Source organism: Typopeltis vanoorti, chromosome 2, assembly GCF_054136105.1.
Source record: "Typopeltis vanoorti isolate ZY-2024b chromosome 2, IOZ_Tvanoo_1.0, whole genome shotgun sequence".
NCBI classification, from domain to species: domain Eukaryota; kingdom Metazoa; phylum Arthropoda; class Arachnida; order Uropygi; family Thelyphonidae; genus Typopeltis; species Typopeltis vanoorti.
In genome coordinates, this window is record NC_143550.1 from 185,369,687 (window position 1) to 185,396,117 (window position 26,431).

Below are 26,431 nucleotides of genomic sequence, written 5' to 3' on the forward strand. Positions count from 1 at the left end.
TATTATTGAATCCTCAGGAGGCAACGTTTGTAACAAGTTCGAATTATCCAACGATGAGAAATCTCGTTTTGTCCATATATGCTATCAAGCGTACGACTGGAGGAAACGTTTCTATGAGAAATAAAACATGATTTAATTTCCTTAACAACGAAATCAACAGCGTAACCCCACAGAATGATGACTCTATTTAACGTTGTACAAGTTGAAATTTGAGAATTTTCTTGGTTCGTGTGGTGTGAAGTTTTTTAATTTAGAAAGAGGGAGTGCAGAATAGAGTTATCACCATCAGCAAAACAGTGGATGGGTATTCAGTTAACACACGAGGTATGTTGGTAGACAAAAAAGTACCTATAAGAGGCACAACCTTCTTAAATCTCCGGCATTAGTTGCATATTTAAGATTTGATGCACTAGATGGTAGATGGAGTTGCAAACATCCTTCTACCATCACATTGGACACCAGTCCAATGTGATAGTAGAAGGATCTAGACGCGCGAGTTACAAAACACGCTTATGATGGAGGCGTATATTATAAGAAGCCTCTGACACAAACTATACCAAATGTCTTAGAGATACTAAGAGAAGCCATTTGAGATTTTATCGTAATTTACTGTTATTTAATGTTATTTATCCAAAGAGTCGTGACATAAGCAAGTCCCCCTTTAATCCCCACTTAAGGAATCAATAATGGCCAACGTTTATTAGGTGAGAGGCTTCAAGTTGGGTGTTGTTGGCTTTTTTACGCTTAAGAAGGAATTCAAGGGAAAGAAGCGAAGCATCGAATACTCCGCTTTTGAATGATACGAGGACATTTACTAAGATCGTGTATGTAAGTATTAAAGGAAGAATGAGAGCCAAGATATTAGCTTTTTCCCTTTTGATATTAGCGGGATAAAATCATTTCCTGCTTTTTCGCCTTTGAAAACCAGCTTCAGTTGCGCTAATAATTTGATTGCAAACATTTCGGACTTTTGCATTAATTGAGATTTAGATAAAAGCCGATCATTAATTCCTGGTTCTTCTCTTGTACGGTCCTCGCATACCTGAAGAACCAAAGTTTAGATAATGGACACAATTTTAAAGTTGGGTCGAGGCAAAGTTCCTGAGGTTGTCATAAACCAAAGGTTACATCATATTGGGAAAAAAGAAAACCCGTGAGTTGAACTCATGTAAATGATCAGAACAGGGTTCAAGATTGTTCAAAACTGACGAAATTTATTCGAAGTCATTTTTAATATAAAAAACTTCCTTGGTGTATTACCTATCCCTACGTTTAAGGTATAGTATTTAGTTCATTTGAATGCTTTGATCGATTTTCAGGATGGTTGTGTAAAACAGTCCAAATCGACTGAGAAATAATACAGCAACGAGATTTGTTTTTATTATTATAAAGAAGGAAAGAGTTTCTGAGATGAATTAAATATCTTCAGAACAGAGCAGTAGCCTTCCGTGCGCGTTTCATCAGGCACGTCATCATTAAAAAAGGAGACTCAGATTAATCAAGACGAACTTTTGCCACCTCAGCTTGTTCACTGTTTCTACGTCAGTAGACTCTACGGCGTCCATATCTTTCTTTATTTCTTTGTATGGCTATCGATCGCAAGGGGCACTGCGGTGTCATCTTAAGAATCCAGTGAATCTATTTACAACTTTACACTTGCTTTTAAATGACACTCATCCTATTTAATTTTCGCGAATGTATCTCCAGATCTGAATGTCAGTTGATCTGTAGATATTCAAATGAGAATATTCAAAACCTTTCAGGCCGTTCTCCATTAGTTCAGCTCCCCAAAGATTTTAATTTAAAAATGGACGTGAAGGAAGAGGGGCATCAGAAAGTTTATTAGAAAACCGTTTGTTCACTGGGCAGTGGTTTTATTTCAATGCCACCCAGACTATAATAAAAGAAGTTGATCCGAAGTAGTTTTCGACCTTCTGTAACGAAAGCAACCACACTCAGTACGACAAAGAAATTCCGATATTCAGCTATTTTTGTGCGCGTATCGACGTTCGATCTAGTCGATTAACTTACGTTCATTTGAACCACCCTGATTTTACTCTGACAGGACAGCGGTTGCAGAATCGGATGCACTTTCTGCGGAGGTAAATTTGGGGGAAAGAGAGAGAATCCGCTGCGTTTGTCTTTCACTGGGGATCGGATGAAGTCCTCGAGGGTGTTGGTATTTACAGATACACAAAGAATAAATTCAGAAAGATTGATAAATGATGAAGAGAAGCCCGTTACGTTTTTATGAACTTGAAATAAAATTAGGGAAATGATGGAAGCCCGCTGAGTGGAAGAGCGTGATTGAAAAGACAGAAGACAAAAAAAATGACGGGCTACATTGCATCGGCTGGAATGAGAGAGAGAGAGAGAGAGAGAGAGAGAGAGAGAGAGAGAGAGAGAAAGAGAGGGAGTCATCATTTAGCCAGATTACGTGCTCTGAATAGCATTAAACATTTTAAGATTTAGGATTATCGCTGAATCCTAAGATTAAGCATTGCCTAATCTTAATGGACTAAATATCAACAAAACTGTACATACGATTATATGTCAGAAAAGATTAATTAAAGAAGAGAGCTTGCCTTTGATTAAAGATTCTGAAGAATCCAAGACGTTCAAAACGACATGCGTTAAACACCCAAACGGATGTTTTTTACACCGATTTACGAAAGATTCAAGGCAGTCCACACGACTCCAGTTTGTTTCACGACCACATTAAATCAAGAAGGCGCTGCTGAACAGCAGCTGAGCCTTGGCAAGTGAACAATTGAAGGAAAATTCAGAAAATATTTGTTGATGGATTTTTAAGAGTTCTTACAAGTTTCAGAACTGAGATCGAACTTAGAGGTTCGAGCAGCTCTTCAACATTCGTTCAAATTCAACTGCAGATTAATCTAACAAAACTTTTCTCCAAACTATTTTCTTCTGCGTTTTCTAACAGTTCTTCCGTCTCACGTTTAGGCCAAGGAATATTAGCAATCTAAAGCTGCTTAAATGCTTGCTAAACCTCCTACCATTTTATAATAATATCCTCCTACCATTCCAAGGTTTGGAATGGTAGGAGGATATTTAACAAGACTGGAAGAAACAAATGAAAAGCCAGAAGATATATTTTTGGCGGGGGGGGAGGAAGTAGGGATGAAATAGAAACATGCAGGTTGAAGAGATATAGGAAAAAGTTACAGGATGTCATTAGTAAGAGACCAGAAAGGTGGCTCATTTGGGAATGCGACCAGCTTCATGATCACTTTCCTTTCAATATCGGTTTGGCATGTGTTGATAATTTGCTTTAAACTATTTCGAATTTTAATATAAATAGAAAAGAAAGACGGAAATTTCGATGAAAACTAATTTGCCATGTTCGTGATTCTTCTGTTGTGCATCTTAGAACCTTGATTCAACGAAGTGAATGAACAAGAAGATGTGTCACTACCAAGAAGAACTGTCCCAGTGAAGCTTCCTAGCAAATGCCTGGATCAGAAGAGGCTGGAAACAATAATCCGACTCAGAAAGGATAGAAATCACAATTACCCTCTTTAGCATTCTCACAATGTCACACTGTAGGCTGCTTGTCTTTTACTCCATAAGAGTAAAAGAACTGAAGACTGAGCTCGGAATTGTCTAAATGACAAACTGCATCGACAACATGCGTGGAAGTGTCACTAGGAAGAAGAATATTTGATAGGGGTCTTTCATGTAAGATCATTAGCGATTAAAAAATGCTACGTTATTGCTACCTACTGGATCTGTGAATTAGAAAAGTCACTTGGAGCTTTGAACACTTAATCTCAAACGAAGATGACTTCACTGCTAGGTTTGTTAAAATTGAGAAAATCAGCTGGAGATTTTTGACTCAGAGTGAAGACCATGATTACATTAACCCTCAAGAGTTCGCCTTTTAGGACATATCATGATGATGATTATTAAAAATGAGTCGAAATTGAAAGGAATATAAAGTAATGGGTTATTTACGAAGCAACACAAGTGGAGAATTTCGCACAACTGCTCTTTGATTCTGCTTTTCATTAGGGAGGTATTTCGCATATTTTCTTAAACATTTCTTCCCTTAAATTTAATGGCAAAATACCCTAAACTATTATTTAAATCCTAGAATTGAGGTTTGTGTCTAAAAACCCCTTCTAGATTTCTTCTTCTTCTTCTATAGTCGTTTGATGACAGCAATACAAAGTATTATTCAGAACCACTTGCCATGTTCAGTTGCTGATTGGGTTTTCGTACACCAGTGAGCCATCGTCCAAACTTGAAGTTTCTCAGTTTGAAGAAAAACTGTTTGCGTCAGTCGCTGCTTCATTTCTTAAAAAAATGCAATTTCCAAATTAAACGACGCATCGAAATATGAGCATCACTCGCATTTAGACGGGAAATTAAATTTGGAAGACTGGTTCTGTTTTCTCTTCTCCTTTCTGTAAATGAAATTTCAAAATGAAAGAAAACTCCAAATACGCCAAGAAGACGCATCTTAACTCTGCATCGAGAAGGAGAAGCCATCCTTATGATCGAGTGTCCCTGCGGGGATGTACTAAAGAAAGAGTTGGACGGTCTGCAGCAGCGCCCTCTAAGGTGAGGCGCGCAGGCTCGAAGTATTCGAACAGCCCGTTCTGCAGAGCTAATACAGAAAGTAGAAACGGTCCAAACGCCCTTCTTTTGCGTTTTAAAGCTTCATAAGGGGTCACCGAGAGGGCTCCACTAGAAGCTTCTTCGCCTCCGCCAACACCACAAGGCAAACAGACGACGGATGTGCTAGGGTTGGACTATCGAGCTCTCGGTGGCTGCGAAGCTTTGCTGGAGAGCGGGCGGCCATTGTGGCTATAGCCTATTCATCAGGGGTGTTTTGCCGTCGGCAGAAAAAGAAAAGGGCGGTAGCGCTTGACCTTTTCGAAGAAAAGAGAAAACATCGAAACGAGAGCATTTTTGTTTTTTTGCCATTAATTTATTTTGTCTATCGGAGTCCTCGTGAATCTTCCTTTGTGTGTGCTCCCTAATGTAATGCTAATATGCCCCTACTAATAACGCCAAGAAGTGTCAGCTGTTTCTTCCCTTCTATTGCGATAGAGACTCTACGAAGCCGCCTTACGGAAGGATCTAGAACTCCAGCAGGTACTTTTATTTTGAGTTTCGACAAAATAGTCTTTTTTGAGTGCCATGTGTAACTTCTGTAAGGTGGGTTGTTGCTTCGATTCATGGGGATTTTATTTTAATCTTGAACGAAATAAACGAAGAGGTTTTCACTGCGCATTCGGACCCCTGGGAGGGTTAATTTCGTTAATTCATTCTTCTGTCATTCTGCTTTCTTCAGTGTGTCATTTCTTCCCATGATTAATCCGTTAGCCTCCTGTAGCGGGTCTGATAGGAGACTGTAGAGTATTATGAATTACATATAGGAGGACGGGAGAAAGAGAAACTGACTTTTGACTGCGCATCAAAGAATGGAGGAGAGAGAGAGAGAGGGGGGGGAGGAAGGCATAAAAAGGATGCTAACTAATTCTTAGAGCAAAGCAGCTTTACACCGATAACAAATGAAAATAAAAATAAACTATGCACCATCCTGTTGCCTGATAACTGAACCATATGACCTTGCGGGTGTTACCTGCATGGAGTCATCAGAACTAACGCTCGTTGAGAGTTGCACTGTTTCGGAGAACACTAGAAACCTTTCTTCATACACACACACACACACACACACGTTTTTTTTTCAAACTGAATTGTTTCGGGTTGTTCCGTTTTGTAGTTTTTCTGAGTACTGTTTGTCGTTGTGGTATGTTTCGGTGTGTGACTGTTTATCGGAAATTGAAGTTTAATTTTTTATGATGTTGTGTTCTTTTGAGGGGATAATGCTCGTGTTTTCTCATTTCTGGATGCGTGTGTGTGTTTGCGCGCGCGCGCATTTTTATTAAAGCTCATAGAAACGCGATGGTATTAGTAAGGCCAGTTCTCGTTTGGGAAGTTGTCTGCAAACGGTGAATATGCCGAAAAAATATAAAAAATCATCTAAACGATTACTTATCCGGTTCACGTGCTGAAGTTTTTAGGAATCTTATTTTTTGAAAATTATTTTGATAAAAAATTTGATTTTTTCCTTAAAGTCCTGTTTTTAGGCTGAGGCGGTAATGTTTCCTAATGCTTTATTTTCCACCATTGTAAGACAGCCGTCCTACAATATTACAACCCCACCCCCTTCTTACCCACCCGGTCGAATCGGTTCTGAAGAACGTTTCTAAAAATATTCTACGTTGCTCTGTGGAAAAATCGGAATACCGCTACACGTCGGCAACACCCCTCCTATACTCGACACGCGAACGAGGTCACATGATCGAGTGGGTGGAGCTGTTGAACTCAACCGGTAGTGACGCAACATGCGATCGACGCGTAGGTCACGAAGAACCACCTCACCGGGAAAAAAAATGAAATAAAAGAAACAAACGAAGTGAAAACCCGAAAATAAATCGTAAAAACAAGTGACGCTGATAATACGGAGTGATTTTTCTTTCTTTTCATAAAGAGAAATTATGTGACCTTCCCGAAAGTAACTTCGCTTGCGAAATAACCTTTTATTCGTATTAAACTCGATCGCGCAATCACTACAAACATCCCAAGGAAAGGAGAACTGATCTCCGACGCTTTCATTTCTCCTATCTTCATCGTTTGTAATATCCAAACCGTTAATTTTGGCCACAATATAACAAATGCCAGAATTTATTAGCGTCTTTCTTTTCCTTGTTCAAAGCATGAACAGTTCTTCGCTAACTTCAAATAACTGCGCGATGTTCGTCTACTTTTCCTTACAGCAAAGAAAGGAAAAAGTTCTACAAGTTTATTTCTAAACGTGCCTCGCATTGCTCACATTTGACAAATTCTAGTAATAGAAATTGAAAAATAAACTTGAAAAGCGTCTTTATTCTTACTGATGGACAGTGAAAACGAATTCTGTTGCATTCCGTACATTCTTCTGTTACAACGATTGCTGACCTCGTCATTCACGAAGAGGTCACACGCGACATTTCTTCACTTACATCAAATATCTGCCATTTCTCTTGTCGTGGAAATATTTTGTTTTTAAAGAAAGTTTTATTTATTAATATTCATATTCCTGCTGTTTGCATTATGCACAAATATACTGATGAGCTTTCAAGTACATGTTCAGATGCGTGTAACCTGAACATCTACTTGAACAAGCGCATGTTCAGGTTACACGCATCTTCATTTCAATAGTGTACAATGAAATTTAGATTAGTTCTAATTCACTATTTCTTCTTATTATTATTCGAGTGCTATTTCCGAACGAAGTTCAGCGATCACCTTTGCACATTTACTTCTGCCTTTAGTGGCTTTGATTCAGAACTCCGTGGTCAGTTTAGTCTAGCTTTTTTAGATTGTCTAGCCATACTATTTTTCTTCTTCCAGGTTTTCTTTTTTCGTTGATTTTACTTTCAGGTATCAACTGGGGAATGTTATATTCATGGTTTCTCATTAGATGCCCTAAGTAGGTAGTTTAATACAGTATTTACTGTTTCGCAAATTCTGTACTATTTACGTTCCTTTTTTTTACATTAAATTTACGTATATTTATTTACACACATAGTTTTCTTTTTCTACTAAATTCTATACTGATTATCGTATGATATCTTAGTGTGTGTTCTACTATCTACACCAGTGGTCGCCAAAGTGGTCGATATAACATTGTTAGGGGGTCGATTCGGGCTCAGGGGTCGATAGAAAAATATAAGACATCGTTGTTCGGGTAATATTTAATTCGGTTAACTTGGATTACCTCCATCCTGATTGACAACGCAATTAAGAGTGAATCGTAGGAACAGTGACATGAATAGGACCTGTAAGATGGAGCGAGGTCATGAAAATAGTTACGGAGGCCAATCATGTAGGCCAAAATGACGTATTTACCAATAAACGGATGTCGGTGGTTCCCGCCCGGCGGCGCGGCGGGAGCAAGATTCTAACACATGCGTGGTTGCTTATTTACTTATACTTACACGTATTCGATCCCAGTCTCATTTTTGCGCATCGACATACAGGTGAGCGTTAATGTTCTAAAATTCATCAACATACATATTATAATTCAATCGTTATTCATTCACGAACTAAACTTCTCTATGTTGAAGAGTTGAGCAGGGCTGGTAGTTTTGTACATCCTATATATACCTATAGGAAGATTGTATTATTGTTATTTTGTTATCTAAATTAAATTTTATATTTTATATATTATTTATCCCTCCTATCAAATATGCAATGTTAAGAAGGACGTCAAAAACATAAACGTATTATTTTGACGTTAAGCCAATATAATAATATATACTATATGATACATACAATAAACACTGTAACTATAAAATAAACAATCTAAAAACTCACATGAGCGTCTTTTTTGCTTGTCCTATTATAATTACGTAATAGTAAAATAGAGGGGGTCGATAAAAAGTCAAGAAACTCTTGAAGGGGTCGACGGTCAAAGAAGTTTGGCGACCCTTGATCTACACTATTTATTTATTCTTATGGAAAAAGGAATACAGAACAGCTACAGGGTCAATGTCCAGTCTGGAAGGCTAATCCAAGGCCTCATCTGTCACCTTGTGGATGTCCTGTCGACCACCACCGTGAAATTGGCGCCTTGGGCAGGCGTTCACAATATGAGTAATCGTCTGAGCCACGGGAGAACAATCACAATAAGGGTGGTCTAACAGCCTCCATTTATGTAGTAAGTAGCCATACCTGCCCTGGTTAGTTCTGATCCTGTTGATTGATGACCAAATCTTCCCAGGAAGAGCAAAACCAGGCTGCAGAGCACAGGGATCCCACCAGGAAGCAGTTTGTTGGGATATTGTTATCCTCTCCACATGTCAGGTGTTGATGGCAGGGAAGCTGAAGAGAGTTTGTCCACACACTATGAATCTAAGGGATCATATATATATATATATATATATAGAACGCTTTTGTACCTTGGGTATGTTATATATTAAAGATACCAAGCAATTTTAAAACTTGGTTTTAATCCTATTTCCGAAGTAAGTAAACAAACAAGTAAGTCAAGTTTGCGCCTTGGTATTTAACCTTAATGCAAAGCCCATTCCCTAGCGGAGATGTATGATGCTATACATTAAAGGCAAGTGATCAAAGCTTATTCCACCTTTACCACGAGTTGCCTGGACTTGCACTTGCAGGCGCAAACTTGACTTACTTGGGAAATTGGATTAAAACAAAGTTTTAAAATTGCTTGGTATCTTTAATATATATATATATATATATATATATATATATATATATTTTTTTTTTTTTACAAGGTAAAAAACTTTCTACATCTTTCTCTCATCCAAAGATTTTTATTAGAAGGTTGAGCACTATTTGTGTACTTGTATATGAAACATATGAGATAAATATGACTTCTGCATTACTTCAACCTTGGTATCTCTCCCGGGTCTGGCTCCCACTAAAGAGACATCTCAATAAAGGTCGAAACCGGTTTGGGTAGTGGCCGTTCCCATTATGCATTGCACTATACAAGCTTGAAAGCGGGGGGGTGCTTTGTATTATGGGATACATACTAAGGCAAGTGATATGAAGTCATCAGCCTCTATATATAAGTAGCTCAGACGTGAATATACTTCACGCGCAAAAATTTGTTTTGCTTTCATGTGAAAAGGATTAAAACCAAGTATAAAATTTCTTGGTGTTTTTAACGTATAATAAACTCAAGTCAAAAAACTTTCTACACACACACATATATATATATATATATATATATATTACTTCGAGGAAACAGTGGCTTTCTCGAATATGATTTAATTGAATAGCAACACTTTAATGATAAAAACCTAAAGATTATTAAGCTCTGTGATAATATTAGCTGTTATTTTTACACATGCTGGTGAATACCAACCTCATGGGTACATTCAGGGGAGCAGAAGTATTTCTGCTTATAGAGATGTCAGTTGACCGCCACAAAACTAATCCGAATGCGGAAAGGAACTGGTGTTTGGTTCATGACAGTCGCAGTGTTTGTGGTATTTTATTTTATTTTCATGTTTTTTAGGTATTTTTGTTTGTGTTGGGATTGGCGCCCTCGGCGAACTAACCTGACGATTTAAAATCAGGGAAACGAACAAATCGCCTTCCCAACACAAAAAAGCACCAAAAACACGAGAAGAACAATATGAAAAACGCTTCGGCAAACAAGAACCAAACACATCTGACCTGTGACCCTCGGAGACTAGGGTACAGCTACCCACCCCCTGTGTTCCACCTGAAAAAAAAAAAAAAAAAAAAAAAAAAAAACACCCACCCTCCTCTGCGCACATCGCCGTAAGTGACGTCACAGGGACAAGGTGACCGCGTTCCTTCCCCCAAATGAAGCGTCTCATCTATCCGAAAACTCCAGCCCGCCATGACATTCGTCTCTCCCAGGTGTTGTGGGAGAGGAAATGGTACGCACCGGAAGTGACGTCATAGGACGACCGACATGCCGTGCTCACATCCATCCATTTCCACCTGAAAAAACCACCTACACTTCACTTCCAACAACACATCTGTAAAGATTTAAAATGCCTTCACCCGCCAGTTTTCCCCAAAACTCATACCCACCGACTCAAAAATTCACCCACGCTGGACACCATTTCGCAAAACACGCTTCCCCCCCACCAGTCGCAAACAACATCACCTCTTGACGACGACGCGTCGATCATAAAAATAAACTCGAATTCCTAACATAACACGAACACACACACACAAATATATTAACACCCGTTCCTCGCAAGGAAGAGCGAAATAAAACCAAAACAAGTAACGGAAAATACCACACACAAAGAAAAGCAAGAAACCCACTAAAATTAAAAAAAAAAAAAAAAAAACACTTCCTTTTGTTTTGCAAGGTGGAGCATTCTGGTTCTTAATGTTTCCCTTGGCGTGACCTCCTACCAGGTCACGTGACTTCGTTTCTTCTTCGCGACTGTTGGAGAGAGGTCTGTTGTTGCAAACACAGACCGTTGGCACGTTTACAGCAACGACTGCTTCCAAATACGCGGCGCTAATAGAAGAAAATACCGCAGTTGGATGGCGGAGGGATGATCAATTAATGTACGAAAATCTTCAATGGGAAAAACTTTAAAAACCAAAGAGGCGGCTTTTGATAAAAATGCTATTAATGGAACAGAATGAATGAATTTTATGGCAGTTTGGGATACGAAGCCACTTACTGATGTTAAAGAATAAATGTCATCAAAAAATCTTCCAAACTAGGTAAAAAAAACATCTTTTTTGATCTTTCATGCCAGCAGAACGTTATCGTTCTAAGCTCTTATTGTTTAGGGAGTATTGATTTGCGTTTGCTCTTACACACATCATCATCATCAAATACCTTTTTTTTAAATTCCACACAATGAGTAGACCGAGCTCTTTCAGTCAACTTTTGAAGGTAGCCAGTCTTTTCTTTCACTGATAGTGAAGCTCAAACTATCAGTGAAACAAAGCTTTCAGGAGAAAGAGAGAGAGAGAGAGAGAGAGATTATAGAAGACAAGTGCCGCCATCTCGTAGCCTAAACCTGATTTTTGGGAATCGAGATTAAAAACTTGTTTCCGAAAAAGAAATCGTACGTGTGTGTACCAACGATTGAGTAACTTGGGAAATGGAAAAGAAACTCCTAGAAAACATCCCTGTAGTTGGCAATCAGAGTCTATCCCATAACGGTCTTCCCGCCGGGAAGGAAGAAAATGTTTCCTTTCATGTAGTGAAAATGCTTTGCAATTTGCGTTCTACTCGCCGAAGAAAGCTCGGCCATACATAGGTAAATTTCCAGGGAGAATGTAGAAGATATTAAATGGTAAGTTTGGTTAAGAAAAAATGTGAATTATTTTTGAAAAGGTTTCGAAAAAGTTTCAAGAATGTGAAATCCAAGACCAAGAGGACAGCGGAAACCTGAAATATTAGTTTGCTCTCCAATGTCAAGAGTGACAATGGACAGCGAACTCAAACTTTTAGTTTCGTACTTTGTTTACAGAGCTGTTTACAAATGCTTGATGCGTTTTCACCATTAGATGCAATGTCACAAACGTGTCCTTCATAAGTACGAATTACATGTCGCCAATTCCAGCAATATTCCCATCCGATTGAACTGATTGGACGAGGGCTGAGAACCCCTTGCTGTGACCTTTCAGTTGCATTGTTGGGAAATGACTTCTTTGTATCACTGATTTTTTTTAAAAAAATGTTTTGCTTTTTTTCCTTCTTGTATGGCGATAACTTAAGTGCTGTAGAAGTCGTGGAGTTTCTCAAAAATCGATTGTTCCCACAAAAATGAGAAATTGCCACTTTATTGACCGTGACTAGTTCTGAAAGGACGATTCAATACGCGCTGTTGAAGAAGAAAAAAAAGTGTAATAAAATTTGACGTCTAAACCGAACTCTGGAAGGATTCTTCTGCTGCACGAAGACATTGAAATCTGATTGCATTTGTGACGTCATTCGGGATGCGACGACTTCTAACCTGCCGGTCCTCGTTCAGAGATTAGAAGTGAAGTGGGATGCAGTTGAAAGCACATTTCACACTGGCTGAGGGAATGAACTGCTCTCAGCTACTCTCGTTTCGAAGTTCACGTGCCGATTGGCAGTTTCTCAGTTCAAATCCAGGTCGGGATAAAAATAGACCCTTTTTATCTTCTGCCCCCGCACACGCGCCGTTATTTTAGCTGCGAGAATTTCTGAGTGCGTTAAGAAAGGACGTCACAGAAAACTCCTTAAATCGATTGCGTTTTCTCAATTATTTCCTTCCAGTTCTCATTGTTATCATCCTCCATGGGTCCAGCGAGCGAAATTACGAGATGCGCCTTGCTAATGACCTTCTTTCCCACACAACTTGCTGTCCGCACGCTACTCCTCTCTCATTTTCTGTACTTGACGCGAAGTTCCACACGTACGTCTCACCCTTTTACTTCGTGGGTTGTTCGCCTGCTGCAGCGTTTGGCTTTAATCCGACACGAAATTGCTTTCCATCGAGGCGGATTATCTTGCCGGTTCAAGACTGTGCCACGATTCCCAAAAGATTCCACGCTAACTGCATTGCATTTATATTTCATGATCGCCCGCTGGTTGGAAAGAAAGAAGTTTTCTGAAATATATTCTCAGCCATCTTAAGAAAATGGTTCTTTTGTTTGGAGTAAATAGTTCAAGAAAAACGATGCAGTCGAGAAGTTAAGACTGTTTTCGAAAAGAACTGAAAGAAACCGCAAAAGCAAAGACTGTACCGAAGGCAACATAGACAGAAGAGAAGTAATAATCTTTGAGAATTTCAAAGGTAATCCTGTTAAGAAATCGAACTCAATAGAATAAAGAACTACTTTAAAAATCGTCCAAGGAGGGAGAACGTGGCTTTCTTTCTGTGCCTTTTCAACTCTCTTCATGCTGGATGGATCGCCAAATACCCCAGCGACGCTAAAGGCATCACCAGCCAAAAGCGCCTTGCGAGAGACAGAAAGGAAGATCACATTTCTGTTCTTTCTTTCATTCTCGGTGAAACTTGCGTGATGCTGCGCTGAACCCACGCCCGAAATCTACGAGGAGGTGTTTAGTGATATTTTAGATTCTATGACATACCCATCTAGCCCAGTATGACATGCTTGGTCCACAACATCTCGGTGGGTGGAGCTTCGGTAATCATCCTCATCAAACTTCATTTCTCTCAGAATGCAGAAGCAGATTTTACGATGCCATCAGCTGTTTTGTGACTGAAGAAAATCTCATTTTTCGCTCACAAAAAGATGTTTGAAGTTTATCGGACGACTCATATCGTATTAGTCTTTTCTTCTTGCAGTTCTCGTGCAACTGCAGTGGCATCATCGATTGCTACCTGTCATAATCCACCCATACAGTAATCAATCATCTAAATTCCAAATAATCTCTCTCAGGATTAAAGCTAATCTTGCTTGTGAATTAAAGTGAATAACGTCTCTAAGGCGAAGGCACATTAACCTTGAAGTATTTATATGCAAATGAACTTCCCTCAGAAGTAGCCCTCAGAAATTTGCTGTGCAATTTGTGTCTTTAGATAAGCGAATTCTTGGTGATTTGCTTAATTTGCTCCTTTTCACATCGAGAATACTGTCTAATAATTAGAGATCCATTTAAGTAGCCTACCATCTAAATTATCATCTCATGGTTACAAGATTTGAATCTTTGGTATTAGTTTTTTGGAATGTTTTAAAACGTAAGCCTTTTCCGGGCTTAAATGAAGGTTGCGTTCTCTCAGGAACTTCCTCGAAATGAAATCTTCATAAAACATTGAGAAATTCCCCTCTTGTCTTGTCTGTTTACAGTTCCACCAGCAGGCGCAATCCTAACATCCGCGCGCAAGTGTGTGTGTGTGTGTGTGCGTGCGTGCGTGCTTGCATTCCCACTCAGTCCGATCATTTCGTACAGAAACTAGAAGAGCATGAATCCCCAACCTGAAGGACGAAACAAACGTGTGTGTGTGTGTGTGTGTTTAGAAACCGTAAAGCAAATGCAAAACAAAGCCTGGTGGAATCACGTGGCGATTGTGTTTGTTCTTTGCAATGCGAGTAAATCTTTTTGTTTTCATGTTAAGGAAAACGAATTTCTTTTACATTTGATGGTGGTTCAGTGCGTAACTTAAAGCGGAGTCATTCCTAATGCAGGAAAAATGAATCACTCGAAAGCGTGGGCCTAAATGAAACCACTCGATGTTTCTCTCTGTTCCCTCCCTCTTTCCCTAAGTCTGTGCACGTGCTATCACTTCGTACCATTTTTGTATCATTCTGTTGAGAATGTTAATATGCTTTGGCCGTCTGTGGGAACTTTATTTTTTCCATTTCATTTGCGTTTATATTTCAATGACTTTTGCTCGCCTTTTCAGTAGTTTGTCTCTTTATGTGCGCATCGATCGTCAACCTTTTTTTTTATTTCTGTATTCCTAGTACTTCCTGTATTTATTTATTTGTATCTTCCTATTCACATTTTCTATCATTTTCTACTTGTGTTCTGTGTATCTCTGTCCATTTTATGATGGGTCGCTCTCTCTCTCTCTCTCATTCGATACAGAAAATTCACCAAATTGAACACGTCGGTTAATCGAAAGCAGAATTCATTGAAAAGCAGTTCATCGAATAACCTGAGTTGCCTGAATTTTGAGAAGACTTTAACAGTCATTTCCTGTTACTTGAAATCTTTACAACGCTATTTATTTGTTTAAATCATTGAATATGTTGTTAAACTACTGCTACTCATTTTTGTAATTAGTTGGAGTTATTTTTTAAAAACCGTTTATCCTGTTCCTCCTTGCTTTTCTGGTTTGCACTTACTGTGTGATAACTGACAACTTGACGTAAGCGTATCTTGGTGTTTGCATTGCAAACAATAAAAAAAAACTATCGAAGGAAGGAAGTGATTCTCAAGGCTCATCTTGATTGAGATTAATTTTCGCTGAAGATCGATTTTCATTACTTTTCTGGATGATTCAGATTAATATTTGTGAACCGAAAGTGCACCTTACAAGATATGCCATGGATTAAAATGAATGAGAATAAGTAAGATTTAAAAGCGCCCAATTGCAGCTGTTTTAGTTTCAAATTTATTTATTTCACACTTTAACCGCACGTGACACACTTTATTACGGGGTTTTCAACTCCTCGTGCACGGGAATGATATTTATGTAACCCCACAAACACGATAATAATTGCGGCATTTATTTCATAGCCTAGGGACAGTAGAACAGTTCGATATATCAGGGGGTGTATTTGTCGGAAACAATTAAGGTAAATCTAAAATGATTCCGAAGTAACAGAAATATCCTAAACAGTGAAAGGATTTTTTTTTTTTTTTTTTTTTTTGACGCGAGAGGTGTATGCAACAACAAGATTCCTCCTAATTCCTCCCAATTAGGAGGAATCTTAATAAGAGAAGAATATTTTTTCTTCTCTGTATAGTTGATTAAATATTGTTTTTTAAACGAAACACATCCCACTTTCGGTTCCCCAAGAGTAGCCAAAAATAAATTAAAATATCTTACTGCTGCAGAAGAATAATTGACGTGACTTGATGCCCAGCTAAATGCTAGCAGGCGAAGACAGAAGAGGAGATCGGCACCATCTGTCTTAATTTACTGCCCATTAGACATTCATGGTGAAGGATTTAACACAGCACACCATGCCGACTCGGACGTCGCCCGGTTCAACAAGGTACGCGTTGCCATTTGGTAGCAGCTCCAGGGGTGACAACGCGAAGTTAGCGACTGGCGCTACCACTATCACTGACAAAAATAATGGAAAAACTGGATCCAGATTCAGACTACGCAACCATTTAATGACCGGAACTTGGAATATTAGGCCTCTACTACAATCAGGTCAACTCAAATTACTACAACACGAACTAAAAAGATATAAATGGACTATTAGATATATGAAGAGCCAAAGGCTTTAATTCGGCGACATATAACTTGTTTAAGTTAAGGGATATTACATCCCATATCGTTTCTCAGCCAAATAAGAAACTCAAGAAATTTCATGCCGAATATAGTAGAAACTATATAAAGTTCAGTGATTCCAAGCGTAAGCAAATACCTGGATACTGCAGCAACTGACCCTTAAGGTAGTGCAAGCTGAGGCAACTCATGTCTAAGGTGGAGCAAGCTCCGATCACTATTCTTGGTATTTCCTCATAATGTGAACTTAGCTCCTAGGAGCTGTATTACTGTTCAACATTATGAGAGAAGGTCACTACCCAGACCGGTTTCAACCTTTATGTATAGGTGAAGCGGGCTCTAAAAATAAGACGATCCCGAAAGATCGCCCAACTCAGCGTTGTTCCACTCGATGACAGGCTCACCCCGTCACCGAGAAGAACTCAGCATTGGCTCTACCCAGTGGCAGGCTCACCCCACCACCAAGCAGAGCCATCATCTCAGCGGTGGCCCCACTCAGAGACAGGCAAAAACCTACCTCCAACTGGAGCCTCTCAAAGCCAGATCCGCCCCGCACCGGTTTCCACCCTCATTGGGGTCTCATCAGTGAGTAGGTAGACCTAGTTAATATCAAGTTTGTAGCGAACAGAACTTACAACCCTTCTATGAGTATTGCCGAGAGGTGTCCTAATAAATTATTAGATATATGAAGAGCCAAAGGCTTCAATTCGGCGATATAACTTGTTGAAGTTAAGGGATATTACATCCCATATCGTTTCTCAGCCGAATAAGAAACTCAGGGAGTTTCATGCCGAATATAGTGGAAACCATGGTTTCTACGGTTTATATGGTTTCTACTATATTCGGCATGAAACTCCTTGAGTTTCTTATTCGGCTGAGAAACGATATGGGATGTAATATCCCTTAACTTAAACAATATAAATGGACTGTTATGGGACTTTGTGAAATTTGATGGCCCGAAACAGGAGCTAACAACAGATGAAGGACATTTGCTTTTTTACTCTGGATGTGACTGCAGCGGAAAGGAAGGTGTCGGGTTTTTGATACACAAATCATCACGAAATTCTATCATGGAATTCAACCCTATCAATAGCAGAATTGCTCTAGTCCGCCTGAGAGGAAAACCACTCATTATCACCATCATACAGGTCTATGCTCCAACCACAGGCCACGAGGACTCTGAAGTTGAGGACTTTTATGATCAACTTAATGCAACAATCACCAGAGCGAATAGAAAAGACCTTTTGATTGTACAGGGTGATTGGAATGCCAAAATTAGAACAGACATCTGCAAGGATTATCTCCCATTTGTGGGGGAAACAAACGAAAGAGGTTCTGAATTGATCAAATTTGCCTCACAAAATGAACTTACCATTACTAACACTCTATTTCCCCATAAACCTTCCAGAAGATGGACATGGACTTCCCCTGATGGTAAAACACACAACCAAATTGACTTTATCCTTGTATGCACAAGATTTAAAAACTCCACCAACTTCACAAGAACCAGATCATTTCCTGGAGCCGACATTGGCAGCAACCACAACATGGTCATCGCAACTGCGAATATGAAAATGAGGGAAAGATTACCTACAAAATCAACTCGTAAAAGATATAATATAGAAAAATTAAAACATCCCCAAATAAATACACTATATAAATACAAATTAAAACAAATTTTTGACACAAGCTTCAAAAAATATAATAGTATCGAATCTAAAACCAAATATTTCTCACAAAAGATAACTGAGATAGCTGAAGAAATCCTTGGATACAAATGGAAAATAAATAAACCATGGATAACCAAAAATATTTTGGACCTATGCGACGAAAGAAGATATTTTAAATCTCATATTAATAGTGGTGATAACAGAGAACAGTATAAAAATATTACTAAGATTATTAAAAAAGAAATCAACATGCTAGAAACTTATGGATATTGGATGAATGCAAAATATAGAAGAGGACTTAAATAAAAATTATTCTAAAAGTGCTTTTCAAATTATCAATAAGTTAACCAAACCTTGTACTGCAACTAATTGAAGCATAGAAGATGAAGACGGAACTCCTATCACGGATAACCAGAAAATAATTGATAGATGGAAATGTTGCGCAATCAAGTTTTTTCAAAAGGACCCTCAACTGACCGATGATTTTTGGACGGAATTTTGCCAGGAGGTTCGGAGGAAGGAGATTACCCGATATTAAAAGAAGAAGTCATTGCAGCAGTTAGCTCCTCCAAAATTGGAAAATCACCGGGAAGTGATGGTATCACAGTGGAACTGATACGCGAAGGAGGTGACATCATCACAGATACCTTGCTAAATTTATTCCAGGACGTATGGAATACAGAGACTTGGCCTTCTGATTGGCGGACTTCTGTCCTTGTACCTATCCCTCAAAAGGGAAACAGCAATAAATGTAGCAACTATAGAACAATAAGCCTTATTAGTCATCCAAGCAAAATCCTGTTAAAAATACTATTGTCAAGAATCGAAAAGAAAATAGGAAGCAGACTATCAGATGAACAAGCAGTTTTCCGGAAGTCCAGAAGTACAATCGACCATATCTTTACAATGCACATACTAGGCGAAAAATGCATAGAACATAACAAAATAATCTCTCACAACTTCTTATACCTTCAAAAAGCTTTTGATTCAATATGGCACGAGGCATTATGGAAGATTCTAGAACATTATGGTATGACAACAAAATCATTTGGATTATTAAATCTCTTTATTCCTCATCTGATATGAGAATTTAAATTAAAAATTACAGCAGTGAACCGTTCCGGGAAGAACGGGGGGTAAGACAGGGATGCATCTTGTCCCCTCTTCTTTTAAATTGTGTTCTGGAATATGTCATAGATGAAACTCTTCATGAACATGACACTGGAATAGTAGTTGGCAGACTAAGAATAAACAACTTAAGTTTTGCAGATGATATCGATCTTCTGGCAGAAAGTGAAGAAGAATTACAAGAGATAACCAGCCGCGTTTTCGGAACATTAAAAAAATATGGATGATACATAAACCCACAAAAAACATAAACAATGATTACCTCAAAATCAGACATTGAATTCTTAAAGATACAAATTGGCAATAAACAAATTGAGAATGTAAACAAGCTCACGTATCTAAGAAGCACGTTGAGTAAAGAAGTTGGTCGCTCAAAATCCGACATTAAAACCGAATTGCTAAGGCAACCGTGGCTCTAGAGAAGTTAAAACCATTGTGGGGAGATAACAGAATAGCAATCACAACCAGACTAAGACTAATTGACACCTTGGTGAATTCTGTCCTTTTGTATGGTTGTGAGACTTTATTGAAGGAAGATGAGAGGAGACTCTTGTCTTTCGAAATGAAAACTTACAGAAGACTTTTGAGAATTCCCTATACCGCTCACGAAACCAATGAAAATGTCAGAATACTGATTGACTCAATAGATGGGAGAAAAGGGGGTAAATATTCTGACAGTCATCAGAAGAAGACAGATGAAATGGTTCGGACATGTGGAGAGGGCTAATGGCATTCCAAAGCAAACCCTAGAAGGAATCATTCCGGGATCAAGGGTTAGGGGCCGACCTCGATTAAAATGGACTGAAACATCAAAAAATGGACAAATTCCTCCCTTTCTCAAATGACATCAAGAACAAGAGACCGAGATGACTGGAGGAGACTAACCAAGAGTATCACCTACCAGCCATGAATGACCCAACGGTTCATTTAGGACTATGGGAGAAGAAGAAGTAACATACTAGAAGAATATTTCTGAATTAGAATAAAATAATATTCCATAAAAGTATTTGAGATCCTCGGTGTTCCCTTCCCTGAGGGTCACCCTACTGCATCTTTGGTAACTTTACGTAATTTTAACGTTAATGCAGTATTTCGATCGAATTTAAATGCTTCGGTGATTTATGAAAAGGAATTCTTGAACACACTCGGTGAGTTGTGTTTACGATAAATTGTTATTCAGCTGACGTATTTTTTAACCAATAAACTGGATTAAAATTAATTCATTCGGTGAACCAAATTTTCGCAAAACCATTTCATTCCTTCTTCATTTTTACGTATTAGACCTAGTGGCTAGTGTTGCCAAATGAAAATTACTAAAACCAGCTAAATCTTAAAAAAAGAGATGTAAAAACAGCTAAAAAGAAGTTAAAAATAAAAATTTGAAGCTAAAAGTTTAAAATTAGTAGCTGATACTTTTAAGTTACTTACTGTATTCAAGTTGAAGTGATACCTGCGTATAAGTGGCTAAATAGATCTTCCATGTGGTCTTCTGCGCTTAATTCACCCACGTTTTCACTTAGATTTTCAGCTTTATTATATGTGGCCATCGTTCCAATATTACTCAGTGAAGATGCTGGTAAATGATAGTCTGCACAGCACTTGTTGTTACGCCTGAGGCCATACTTGACTGACAAAATAGCTGTCAGCATTGGCAATTCTATCTTGTTTCTTAATTTAGTTTTAACTACATTCATGGAACTAAAAATTCGTTCAAATTCCGCATTAGAATTTGGCAGTATTAATAAACTCATTGCACACTGAGCAATTTCTTTAAATGGATTCATTCCAGATGCATCTTTATATTCTCGTACTTCAGTCCAGAATAGTTCAGTGGTTTCTATATTTGTCCATTTATTTAAGTGGATAGTATTGTACTGGTATTCAGCAGCAGCAACATCTTTTTCTGTTTTCAGCATTATTTCTAAGATGGGAGTAATAACAGGTTCTTTTATATGTTTCAGGATATTGTCAACAGAAAAAGAAGACATCATTCTTAAAATATTCAAGTGTTCAGGTAACCTTTGCTTAAGCTGTTTGAAGAGACCAAGAAGAAACTGTCTTGCTCTACTTCTAAGATTTCGCTCATCATTTTGCGTTCTTTTCTTTTATATCATCAACTCTGAAATTTGTCTTTCAAATCTGTAACCAAGATTTGGACTGAGATCCAAATAGCCATCAATCGCTGACTCTAGAAGGTCGACTGTGGATGATGTTAGCACTAACCTATTAGCAATAGAGCGAATCAAACGAGAAAGGTCTTCAAACAATCTCATCTTATCCGCATTGTTAGAAGTAAAAATTTTGTTAACTTGCTGAACTTGAACTAGAACAGGATGCAAAAATGAAAGGTACAACAGATTCCTTTCATCTTTGTACATCTCCCACAAAATTCGAGCTTTGTAACATTTCTCAGTCACACTCACGACTTCGAAGTGAGTTTTTAATTCCAACCACTGGCTGAGAATTCTGTCTACTGCAGGTTCAATGTAGAGCCACCTTGTTGCACAATTGCTTACAATTTTCAAAGGAGCATCATTTTCGTTGATAGTTTGATACAGCTCTTTGTATGCTGCTTGTCTTGAAGAAGAATGTGAAAACCACTTATACGTTTCGGCAACTAAAACTTCTAATTTTCTTGGGAGAGATTCTCCACAAGTGTGAGACATTGCCAGTTGTAATGAATGGCATACACATCTAATTAAAATTAAGGAGGGAATATATGCCTTCAGTTGTTCATAAACGCCATTATTGATACCAACCATAACACTGGCATTGCCTGCACCGATTGCAATGAGATTTTTAATGTCCAGTTTCTTGGTCAAGAGCTCTTTTTTTCAGTGCAGCCACAATACCACTAGCGTCACACTTTTCTAGAACCACCATGCTCAGAAATGTATGCATAATTTTGTTGAATCTGGGATGATATTTTTGCAAAGATCTACTAGATGATCGCAACTGTTGAATGATGAGTGACAACAAAGAAATAATGCCAACCTACCTTCAAATTTCGCGGCCTCATCAGACTTTTTCACAAGCATATTTGTAATAGGAACAGCTTTATATGGAACTGCAGCAAGCTGCTTCTTAGTTTCTCTATGCTTTACAAGCTGACAATATTTAGCAGCTAGATCACATCTGCAAAGTTTCTTTACAAAGTTTCTTTACAGTGGCCTTTTGTATCGTCACCGGAAACTTCGCACAATCATTTACAAAACATTCCCATTTGCAACTACTCCGTCCTAAATTTTTGCTTGTAAGCTTTAGTTTTCTCTTTGTTCATTTTTGAAGAAGAGTATACAACTCTTTACTGCCACGAATTATGATCAGTCTTTGAAAACTTCTCACTCGTAATCGTAACTACCAAACTGAACACTGTGGAAAGACTAACTTGCCGCGGTGCTATCAACTTCAAAACGACAAAATGGCAGACTGTTGGGCCACGTGACTGACTGACGTCATCATGCGTTTGAAACGTGTACGATGTTCATACCAAACGTACAATACAATTCCTTATCAAATGCGAACATCTGAAAAACTTTTAAAACAATTTATTTAACAGTAAGTTATAAAAACAACTAAAAAGAGCTGAAACTAGTTCTGAAAGAGCTAGATTTGGAGCCAGGTGCTAGATTAAAATTTTTGGAGCTAGGGAAGAAAAAAAAAAGAGCTAGATATAGCTCCAAAATAGCTAAATTGGCAACACTACTAGTGGCCCCTTACGGAGTTGTCCTTAGCCCTTCAAACCATATCCGTCCCGAGGATAAGTGGTCAGCCCTATGGCACCCATCGGGAGTTGCCTGTTCTTGGGAACGAAAAAAACGAGTTTCCGAGTGAAAAAAAAAAAAAAAAAAAAAACATACCACCGTATGAGAGCGGGTAACTCACCTTTCGTCGAAAAATACCAGATACAGGTTCCTCACGCCACGGACGGGAACCGAACCCAGGTCTTTCTGACCAAAGGGCTTCCTCTGTACCGGCTGTGCTCCGGAGGCTCTGTCTCATTCCTGCAGTTCTTTATCGTTCTTCGAGTCGTTCCTTGGGTGCCTATTTGGGTTTCTTATCGTCTTCTTCTCCCTTCTACGTAGGCCTGCTGGCCTGTTACAGAGCTATCTTAAGCCCTTCTAAGTCGTACCCGTCCCGAAGATAAGGTGGCTATCCCTATGCCCCTCCCCCCGGTGTGTCCTATGACTGTAGATGCGTGTGTTCAAGAGTCATCCAAGACCGGCTAACGTGGCTATGTCTGAGAAAGATTCTTAAGCTCCTCACGCCAGCGACGGGAATCGAACCCAGGACATTCCTTTCCCAGGCATATGGTTGAGAAGCGCAAAGCTACTCGATTAACCGCGCAGAAGGGTTTCTTATCTGTTCTTTTATTTTCTATATGTTGCCTTATTAATTTGCATTTATTTGTCCATATCTTTACTTTTTCCCTCTGCTGGTGTCATGTTATCTTTATTTCCAGGCGCCATTTTCTACCCGTTCATCTCTTTGGTGATGAGCTGTTCATATTTTAGGTGGCAAATGATTTTCATTACGTGTGGGAACCCCATCCTGATTATTGGGGACCTGAACTAGTTGGGGAAAACAAATACCGCAACTGAATTCAGCAGTGCTGCACGGCTCCCGCAGTATCGAATCCCCCCCCCCCCCCAAGTGGAGTGAGAATGCGATGGCATTTTACTAATTTTTTAGTTTGCAACCTTTTGCAATTTGTCTATTTCTTGTTGTTCTTATATTGTCTTCTTCTTCTTCTCATCTTGGCCGTTTCATTTTATTTAAGGTGCTGTCTATTCAAACTTTCTCTATATCTGTCTTTCTACTCTTCTTTTTTTTTTTTTTCCCGAAGGAACATAAAATTATTTGTGTGCCCCCCCCCCCATTTGTATGCTCCTTTAATTCATATCTTTTCTTCTCAATTTTTAAAGTATGTATGCAATGATTTCTCTACATAACGTTTCACTAATTATTTATCAGTTCACTTATTTTAGTAGGCGTATCATTCTCTGTCTTTCTCTCTCTCGCATTATTCTGTCTAATTTCGCTCGCTCTAAGCGAAACTTTTGAACACATTGTATTTTCCTTTTTAACTTTAGATGGTCGCAGCCCACACTTTTAGCTGACCCGATTTTTGTTTTTCGGATGTCACAAAGTTTAGCAAAAACTGTTCCCGCAATAATAAATCACTGCAGCATTGCGATGTCTGAATTGGAGCAGGGCTTGCCTCGCCTATTAATTCGCTCTCTGTGACTACGAGTCCTTCAAGACAGCAGTAGAATGGGATTTTTTTTGGGGGGGGGGACAAAATTAGAAAGCCTCTTTCTCGTTGTGAAGTAACTCACTTCCAAAAATTTCCACGAATAACTTTCAAGAACTAAGCGAAGTGCGAATGAATAAGGTTAAACAAAAAGGGGTGCATGGGGGGGTTGAAGAGATTGTTGTTAATACGAAAATATTTTTATGTTTGTTTGTATTACACATACAACTAATCAAATATTTCCCTCCCTCTCTCTATCACACAACACATATTTAAGCGTTAACTTGGAACATGCTTTTAAAAATGAGTAATTTAATTATTTTTCAAATTACACGTAATCGACGTAGCATTGGAGATAAAAAGGTTTTCGTCAGATACTGAAAAACATTGAATGAAGTCGAGTAGAAAAGAAACGGATTCATTCCTTAGGATAGGGTAGGGTATGGTAGGGTAGGGTAGCGCTATCTTGCAAGTGAGTAGGGTTTCGGGTTATACAGAAGAGCCCGATGAAATAACTGAGATGTCGCAATGCTATAATACGGTCCACAAAAAGGCATTTAAGAGGAAAGGACAAAAATGGCACTATCGCTCATTTTATTATCTATTGAGTTGGCGCGCGTAAACAACAAACTTGTATGAGTTTCAGGGATCCTTTCCAATCAGGATAACATGGCCTTTGCATTAGCATCGCCACGAAACCTACACCAGTTGTCACTCGGCTGTATTTACATAGAACAGAATCGTTTTTGACACTCGCGACACTTGCAGTTACATCACAGACACCAGCGATTCCCATTTCGCAATTAATAAGCATCTATTTCTTCTTGCTAGCGTAGTCAATTAAACCCCAGGGCGCTGCAGCCACCAAGTCACTAACACGTTTATAGAGATTTTAAATTTGCGAGGTTGCTTAATGTAAAATAGAATATAAAAAGGAAAAAAAAAATTACGTGATTGGATTTAGAAAGTTGTGTTTTATTCGTGTGGAATAACAGATCAAATACCCCACTTATATTTCCAGGTTCCTGCTCTATTCTACAGCAAGGAATATCCGCATTTATTCTTGCGATGAGCTTCAAATGTGTGCCTGCAGTTCAGTGGGGGGATGTTATTCTATTTGGTACCAGTTTTGCACGATCTTCAGAAACGGTTTCGTCCCATTCTACCAGCGATAAACCCTGTGTGTCTTTTTCGACTCATAATCTTTTTCTTTCATCTGGAAAAACAGCATACAATAAATACGTTGTCCTCATAGCCTTTGAAGTCCAGCTTCTCCGCTGGAATTCAAGCAATACTTGTACTTTGTGTTGACGTTGGTACTTTTCTTAACTCCCAGAGTGGAGATCATTCTAAAGCCGTACAGGTGAGGTCGCTCTGCTTCGGAGAAAAACAAAACAAAACCAAAACTTCACTTACGACGTTTGATTTGTTACTTCTAAGATGTACTTAGAGATTGTATGCGTTTGTAACTTGGACAGCTCTTCATGAAACGTTTAAAATATATCTTTCTATTTTATTCGTTGCTCTTTCAGCTGTGATATTTTCATTCTTCAGCTACGTCTGCTTACATTTCATTTATGTAAATCTACTGGCGTCTCTTTACTCTCCTCGTGGATCAATAAGCAATATACTCGTATTACTGAAATCCAAAGTTGATTTGGCATTGTCAACTTAAAGCTTCTTATTGACTTTCATGATGTATTAGATGAACAGTGAAGAAAGTGATGCATCTCTTTTACGGCGTAACAACGGAGTTGCCTTACGGACGCTTTTCGTGGTTTTGCATCTCGGGTTACCATGGGCTAAAATTGGGTCGAGTTGAGCTTCAAGTCCTTCCACAACAGGGAATTAATGTATGCGCATCAAAATAATTTAACATAGTTCTCTCTGAATACACGTTAAATACCAATTTCAGTCATATT